This window comes from Clytia hemisphaerica, unplaced genomic scaffold (genome assembly GCF_902728285.1).
Source record: "Clytia hemisphaerica strain Z4C2 unplaced genomic scaffold, Clytia hemisphaerica genome assembly, whole genome shotgun sequence".
NCBI lineage: Eukaryota > Metazoa > Cnidaria > Hydrozoa > Leptothecata > Clytiidae > Clytia > Clytia hemisphaerica.
In genome coordinates, this window is record NW_027104561.1 from 79,035 (window position 1) to 88,572 (window position 9,538).

Consider the following 9,538-nt stretch of genomic DNA (forward strand, 5'->3'; position numbering starts at 1 on the left):
TGTTTACGTCAGCAACAAAAAAGCACGTACTTTCTTAGATTTTTTGGTCACAAGACTCAAATCCGATCTTTGACATGAAGAGACACGAATTTCTGAGAAATACTTGTTATACATTTTTTATAAAGCCCAAATATACCCCTGTATCGAAACCCTTTGGGACCCCCACCCTACTAGGAAATCGACTTTCATTTCATTCCCGTTTGAAATTTAATTTAAAAAATTGTTTGTGAAAAAGTGTTGGAAGTGTAGAGAAAAGTCCCCCCTGCTTTGAGACAGGGTTTCCAAATAGTTACTTAGTTTGTTGGACTTACCACAGTTTGACCAGAGATTCTTTTTGCAATCGAATAGCAGGCCCAACTTAAAAATTTAACTTTTGAAAATCCCACAATTGAAAAAAGGGTGTTAAATTTAATACGACATTTCGTTTTGGAGGATATGAATACTTACTTTGTGTAGGGATGCAAGTTACATTTAATTTGAATTTGAATGACGGTAAATCGAGTCAAATGGTAGAGAAAATCTTCAATAAGTTCTTTTGATAAAACAAATCCCAAAACAATTTTTTAATCCTTCACGCTTAATTTACTGTAGATATTTTAAAACCCAAATACACCCCTTTATAAATAAATACACACCTACAGACCAGCTGGGACTCCAGCCCCAATGTCATCCCCGGTGGTAAAAATACCCCTAAATTTCAGCCTAACTGGGAAATTGACTTTGATTACATCTCAATTCATAAATCATTATATAAAAATTGCACTTCAAAACCATCCCACTGTGTTTTTCAAGATTTGAACCACAGAATTTCTATCCCAATCGGGATTTCGATAGAAGATTCACGGTAAGGGAAAACGTTCCACCGGGACTGTAAGACAGGGGTGTCCAAATTCTGAAGTTTCAAACCCTGTTAAGCTTTTATTTAGCCCTTATTTAAGCCTGGTCTACATTTTGTTAAAGTGTGCTTGTTATTGCCTGATCTAAATGTTGGTCAAAATTTATTAAGGGGCAATTTTCCGAGGGGGAGGGGGGGGTCAAATATCCAGGGAAAAAATTCCCAGAACCGATAGAAACGAATGTTATCAACGATTATAAAATAACTTTATTTGTTATTGATGTGAAGAATACATTTCAATTGTTTATTTCTAAGAAGTGCAAAACCGATAAAAAAAACAAGCAAGAGTATTGAATGGGAATGTGAAAATCATTAAAAAATAAGCAAGTATCTGTTGACAAGGAGATTAAGCAAAGGGTAAATATAAAACGATCGTGACAGTCATTTTTGTCATCTATAGAAAAAACAAGGTATAGAGCATCATTTGAAAACACTCAATTTTTTTTAGGGCTTTGACCAAAGTAAATTTTTCATATTTGTCATGTACAAAAAATCGATTTCTGCCTGATGTACTGTAACCAACAAAACTATGACATGTTTTTCTGTATCTGAAAATTTAAAAAATTGCAATGAAAAAAAATGATGAAGAAGAAAATGAAGACTTTTGCGAGGAAGAGTATTTCAACTTTTAGGACCTTATTTACGGCAAAGAAAAAACATTTTGAAAAGGAATTAGCGGAAGATTGCATAACTTTAAAACCAAACTCAAAAAAGATTTTTCGGAAAAACTTTGTAAAAGCTTCTTTGTCTCAAAATCTTGAAAATAGCGGGTTTTTTTATCCCAATTTTTCGTAGAAAAACAGTCATAAATTTTTTGATACATTAATTTAGAAATTTTTTCCGAAAAGTTTCAAATACTGTAGTTCATTTCTTTGCGGCCAATTCAAAAAAATTCGATCGAAAAAGGTTAATTACCTAGGTATTAAAACTAAGCACGTTTTATAAAATAGAACATTTTATTGACGTCTTTTTAAAGTCCTTTACGTCATTTTGGTATTAAATTCTTAATTACTCTTAGCAGAATAAATTACCAAACAACTTATAAAGACAGTTTCTTGTTAAAAGTGTCAAGAAAGTGAAAGCAAAAGTTTTTTTTAGCCCTTAACAAATTTTCTGACTATGGTCAGAGAGTCCTTAAGTCTTAAGATTTTCAAAAATAATTTGCGCCAGCATCATGATCGTGATGTTTTAATGATCTACTTTTGTATTTCGTCGTTAAACCGATAAACTACTCAAGGTTTAATGTTTGTTAATCAGTTCTTGCGAGTTCAAAATTATCTACATCTATATACAGGGGGCGCGTTCACACTGGAAAGTTTACTTAATTAAATCTATCAAAGTTAAACAAAGAGATTTATGATGGATGAATACACTGGTTTATTACAGTTCTTTGTAGGTTCACGAGATCTATTATAACACGGTAATTGATTTTGCTTAAGGCTTCTCATTGGTTGATTTTTTATTGAGAGTTTCAATTTCACCTGTGATTGGTTGATATTGGTATCCATACATCACTTGAAATCCGCAAACATATTTGTTCTAATGGTTTTACTCAATAACTGCATTCATCTTACACATCAACAACACCGTTTGCACTATTTCTAATTTTTTCCTCAGTTCATTCGTTTTTGAAATCGTAAAACTTTTTGTTCACTGCACGCATTCTTTGTTTATGCTTCCTTAATAAAATCTTTTGTTTTAAGGGAAGCCTCTACCCTACCCTTAAGACAATAGAGCTTACGACTCTTAATTAAGGAAGATCGATTAAAAATTACAATACTACGCATTCGACTCTTTGTTAAATGCACGTTCTGTATTGTAGTCAACAAAAGATTCTCCTAACTACATTTTTATTAAGGAAGGTCTGTAGTGTGAACACGACCAGGGTGTCCCGAAAAAAAAGTATCGAGTCGTACCACTGCTTCTATGAAAATTATAAAACAAGTTAATTCTTTATAATCATAATGACTGCTGTAAAAACAATTATTGTGTATATATATTTTCTTACATTAACACACGCAACAACCTTCTACTCAGAATCTTGTTCGAACTCGATACTTTTTTCGGTACACCCTGTACACTAAGTCCACGAGAAGAACGAACGTGCAATAAAAAATACTATACTATGCTATAGTCTAAGACGAGTTTCATCTAAGAGGAACAAACGTGAAGACGGAAATTTTTTTCGTGGGTAGCTGTTGTCGTAAACACAATCTCTATCCGCCGTGCAACATATTACGTTTTACAAACTATGTTATAATATATTGTACGGACGGTAGCATCGTCTACATAAATACTAGAAAACTTCTAAATTGATAATTTATGCAGATTATACAGATTATATTAAAAATTTATGCAAACGCGTCATAAAGTTCGTTAGAGTATGTCTTGAACTAATCTGCCGTAGTGCAAAAAAAAAAAGCTAAAATGGAAGATTCTTTGATATGAAAACAAGAAGCCGTAGCGGTATGAAGGCCCAGCTGACGTGGCAATAGTCGAACGTTCACCCGTAACGGGTACTTTGGTTACAGTACCAGTAAAATTCGCCGGAACAAAACAAAGCAGGAAGAAAGCGGTGAAGGATTTTTTTTCTTTATTGAAACATAAACACAGGGTACTCTACGAACATATACTACAGCCATACTATATACTACAAATTACTACTAAACACTAATATAGTCCCTCCTTCCGCTAAGTTATATCGTCAGAGGTAAGAAAGAAAAAGTAAAACAAGGTGTGACGTGGAGAGAGCTATGGTTGTAGTAGACTAAAATAACGCACCACTGAACCTTCCAGATTCATGAATGTATTCAACAACAGAAAGAATTATAGTTTGATTTAAAATTGAAGTCAAGCTTTCATTACCGTATCATAAAAGCCGACAAAATTAAGGAGGGTTTAGTGGGAGGAAAACAATACCTAAGTCTTTTAGTTTGTCGAACAGAGATTGTCTCGCATGGGAATATATAAAGCAGTGCAGAAAAAAGTGCTGAGTATTTTTAACTGAGTTAGTCCGACAACCACAAAAAGGGTATCAGTAAAAGTATTACGAAAACCATGCCTAAATTTGTGCTCGTTGAGATAACTAAACCCTACCCTACCCGGTGAAGGATTGAATTTAACAAATTTAAATGGAACATACCGTATATATTCTATTTTGTTTGAGTTTTTTGTACTTTTTTGAATGGAAATGAAGATTGAGATCGTCTGGACTTTACATCAAAGTTTCGAAATTGGCAAGAATCGACGAAATTCTTTACATTTTTTCCTCGACTTCATCGTTGTTCCGTCAACCATCTTTAGTTTCGCTACGGATTACATATTATTTCCTAAGTTTACGTTTTAAAAATAACGGAGATAATTTCTTAATATTTTTCTAAAAATTGCCGGAATAATTAGCCGTTATCACATAATCAATAGAATAGCGGTATTTCAAAGAAAAAAGACCGACCGTCTGTAAAACTCAAGGGCCCCGCGGACCATGTAAACAAAAGGAACACTAGTCTGAATCGCAGACCTCTACAAAACCCTAGGTAGTATAGGTCTGCTTAATGATCTACCAACCGCTTTCCGGTTCGCTAAGGAAATCTTGGCGAGTTAATAATTTGATTAACATTGATGTGCGCACAAAAACGATCTTTTCGAACGTTTTCAATGGAATGTTTACATTCGAAATTCGAATCCCAGACCAGAAAAACAAAACAGAAAAAAGATAAAAATTAATCTGATGCGCGCATTATGTACAGTCTGTAGATTTATTTTTGACTTTTGCTTTTATAAGATATCTGCTCTGTAAATTTATCAAAACTTTTCCATCAGCTCTTCAGTCGAAGCTCAAAAAATACAAATATGAACACAAAAGTGAAAGAAAACAACCAGAAACGCCCCAATCTCTTCAAAGAATTGAAGCTAAGTACCTGAAAAGATGCAAAGGCCACACAGTATTAAAAAGTGAAATGCCAAAGCTGAAGAAAAGTTCTTTCTTTGTTTTAATATTTAAAGGCCCTTGTTGAAGAAACAACAACACTCCCTTTCCCCTTTAGTAGAATCATAAAGAAGTAATGTCAGAAATATTCAATATGACCCCCAAAATGTACTGTATAAACATAACTAGAATACCTTGAAATAATCTGCAACATATCTGTAGAACTGACAAAATAATTATCTGGAGCCAAAGTGATCAACGAATCCAGTGTGGTAAAAAATTATACACTCATACAAGTCCAAATTCAAGCATCAAAATGTAGTTTATGAAGCAAAATTTTGTTGGTGCACACAGAAGATACATCAGGGCACTTAAATTCAATAAATCTAAAATTTCTCATCTTTTACAAAATCTGCACATCAAACAAGAAAGGAGGAAGAAAAGCAAGCAAACTTCCTTGCGCCTACTTTTTTTTCGAAATCCAAATATATTTTCCAATCTATGATTTGGCGCCTCACAGAAAATTTTAACATTACGTAATGTTATATTTGTAGACACTCGCCAGCTAAAATTGTCTTTAGCCGTATATCGGCTAAAGGCGGCAAATCTCTGGACAAAGGAAATATCGCTTATTAAGCATCCTCTATAAGGAGTACGAATCCGTTAGTGGATGCCAGTGGCCTAAAGGAACACCAGACATAATCGTTGCAATAACATCAAATAACTCCCGTTCAGTACAAAAATCGGCCATACTCGCTTAAAACTCTTCTATAAAAGTTTTTCAAGAGCTTTCAGATTCTATAATTGGTTTTGGCCTAAAATGAGTTCGAAATTTCAATAAAAAATGAGCCCATGGGCTTTAGCCTAGGTTTTACTAAGTGGTCCGGAAATAAGGGTTACCCTTAAATTTTTTTTCTGGACCGCCCTTCTACTGGTCCAAATTTGGTACTTTGTTCCAAATTTGCACAATTTTTATAGAATTTGTTACAAAATCGGGCTACTATTATTTATTAGTCTTAGTAAACAATAAAATTTTAGTAAATATCGTTGTCTAATTTAGTTTATCTCTCGAACCATCCCCGACTACATCATCACTCAAGAACACTAACCACACCCGCACCAATCTAAGTTCTTCATACAAAGATGGTTCGCAACGGTATCCACTTTCACAAAAAAGAAATATATTGTTTGTTCAACAAAATGTTCTGTGAGCTTAAAATTCATTTGAGACCAATGCACAGATACTGGAATATGATAAATTTGGTTGAATCTCAGGTGAGATTACTATCCTTATCGGGAAAAGATTTTTTTTTCGTCGGGAAAAATCACCTAGAGGCATTTTCGTCACTTTTCCCCGACCAAAATTTCAAAATTCGTCACTTTTCCCCGACAACAATTCAAATTCGCCACTTTCACCCCAGTTCACCGACTAAGGGTTGTCCAAAAGAAATGGTTCCTTCAGTACTCAAAATGGATCATGTAATTCGACGTTTTTACGCACTAATTTCGTAATAAGGTGTTGTAAAAAAATTTGATTTCAGTTTTGGTTGCGGGTATAAAATTTCGGTGTGTTGTGGGGTTAAAATGTCGGGAAATATTTCGTCGGGGAAAAATTTCTCATTTCCCCCGACATTTTTTTACCTGAAAGGTCTAGTAGAAGTCTTAATTATAGTCTATAAGTTTGCGACCACAGTCGACCCGAAGGCCCCTCTTTCGATAGCTTTCTATCCGAAGGTAAGAGAGGGCGCCACTCTTTCTCCCTGGATTGCTTCACTTACCCTTGATCCTTCTCTTGATTGCTGAGCATCAAGCAGAGAGGCATCAAGTACCATTTTGGGAATCTTTGGTACGACCGGCCACACCTTGCCATGAAGCCGTATGTGCTCTACCACCTGCAACAGTTAATTAGCGAATATAAGGACCTCTTGCTATAGCATACATGTTATAGCTTTTTTTAAAGAACTAATAAGAAATATGCTTCAAAGGAAAATATTAAATACCATATCGGCCCTTTTAACCGGCCTTATTGGCGTTATTTTTGGCTGTGGCGCAGTATGGAACGGTTTGTAAAAGGGAGGCGTAAAAAGAGCCAAAAATTGCATTTACCTAAAAGCGCGTTATTTTTGACCATTTTTGTTTAATTTAAAGGGTTGTTATTCATGTTAAATGATGAAACCATATTTTTTACTCTTTATCCAAACTCACGAGAATGCAAATGTTTTCATGGAGTTCAACATTTTAATATGAAGATGAAATTGCATTAAATTTTGTAATACTTACGGTTTGAAGCTGGAATAGCATTTTCAAATTTGGCGTTATTTACGCCCTATTGGCGGAAGCCCAAAAAAAGATGTGGTGGAATAGGGCCGGCGAAAAATGGCCGCGGTAACAGGCCGATAGGTAAAAAACAGTAAAAACATTTAGCTTTACGAACCCTAAAACCCTTAGAAAAATGTGAAATACTAAAGTTGAAGCAGAAGAAGCTGTTAAGACATGCTTAGTTTGAAACTCAAGTTAAGAACAATCGAGAGCTTCAAAAACATTAGGTGTTCCTTTAAAAAAATGTGTACTCTGAAACCTACGATAATATCAGCTTGGTCTTCGATTGCTTTTAAAGGAATTCGATTTGAATGTCGAAAGTGGTTTTGAGGGATGATTTCCTCTGAATAGACGATATCGACTTCACGTAAAAACTCAGATTTGACCCCCGAGAATTCCCCACAATGCGTTGTGCGGGAAAAATTTCACCGTGAACTTTTTTTCCGGGCAAAGCATTGTGGGTAATATTCGGGGGTCAAATCTGAGTTTTCACGTTAAGCCGATATCGTCTATTATAGTTGATTTTAAATCTCCGTCGCTGCCTTTGGGTGGATGTATACCATCCTGTTTGTAGACATTTGGTACCGAACAATATACCTACGATGGACAAGTTAACCCTTTAATGACCGATGACAAGTTATATTGTCATCGCGTTCCGTGCCAAAAATACTGATGCTGAGGTGTTTCGTCTTTGCGTTCCTTGCAAAAAATACTGATGTTGAGGTATCTCGTCATCCCCATTCGTGCTAAAAATACTGATGAAGCGATATCTCGTATACGCATTAATGTTCCAAGTATATACCGCAGAATTAATAAAATTCGTAAGATATTATTCCAGCTTCCAAAACAAAATTCAAAAATTGCAAAAAAAGTTATTGTTCAATTCAATCATGTTGATATGAGTCTTTTTATAATTCCTGACCCGCATTCTAATTTTCTCGTATAGCCTTTTAGTTGTGTACTTCTTTTTTGCAGTCAGATGCGAAAAATTAATATCATTTATGGAAAAAAGAAGTAAAAATAATTAGAAAACGAAAAAATATTAATAGAAAACTCCTATTAATGATGAATGTTTTTTATTGACGAGTTATCTCGTCTCGCAGTCGTGAACCACTAAAGTACTTTTTGCCGAGTTATTCCGTCATTCAGTCTTTTTGGCACGGGTCCTAAAAAAGTCGCGGTATTTTACCAACCACCTCCGAAGAAAAGCTCGGTATTTTAAGAACAGTCAGTTCAAATGTCCGCGGTATTTTGGGTACAGACAAATAAAAAGACGCAGTCGTTAAAGGGTTAAAAACCTTTTTAACACCCTCCAGCCTACTGATATCGGATTCTAACAACCCTTTTACCAATAGCCCTATTACTAGCTAATAGCCAAGGCTATGATGCGCCCGTTGCAATGTTTTTCTGGGAAACTGACGTCGGTTAGTGATAACCAAGGAAACAAAAAGCAGGAGGCCCAAATAATTACAGTTTCTGTAAACCATTTCAATGACATGTTAAATGAGTCAGAAAGTTGCAATAAAATTTGCTTTTTTAAGTTTTATTTATAAGAACTGCAAGGAAAATGTGTTACAACAAAACAATATATAGTTTTCTTAAAAATCACACAAGAAGTTTTCTTTGCCACTCTTTTATGGTCCTTGTGCAGGAAAAAATAAATTTAGCAGCTTTCAAGTGTAGAACACCTAAAATCAATATACAACAACAGAACAACAAAAATCAATATTTTTTTTAAACATAATTCACTCAAAGTCATCTAGAAGAATTTTATTTCAGTAAAACATAAATAAAATATAAAAAAAAGATAAAATCGATTATCGATTGCAATTAATGAGTAATCTATAAAATATTGATTGCATTGATACATAGTTTATTGAAACAATTGTGAGTATATATTAATTATCTATCGATTGCGTTAATGTATCAATTAGTTATTAAGTCAGTAAAAATCAATAGGTAATCGATGTAATGTACTTAAATTGATACTCATCGACTGCAATCGATATTTAATCATAATTGATTATTTATCAATCACAATCAATAATCGCACCATCTGGATTTTTGTCCATAATTTGTTGAAAAATACTTTGGTCTTACTTAAATCAAATTCCAGTAACACTTTATCATAATAAATGATCTAAAAGTTCATCAAACCACCCATAGACCTTTTTTTAAAGAGGCAGCCATGTTGAATAATTATGTAGTCCAGCATAAAAACAATGATATAGCCATGCATAATTTCAAAATATACATGATACGGTAATTATGTATGGCTGTATCATTGTTTTTATGCTGGACTACATAATTATTCAACATGGCTGCCTCTTTAAAAAAAGGTCTATTGTCTTCAATAGCAAATCGCAGTGGTGAAAAACTCAAACCCATTCATCAATCGC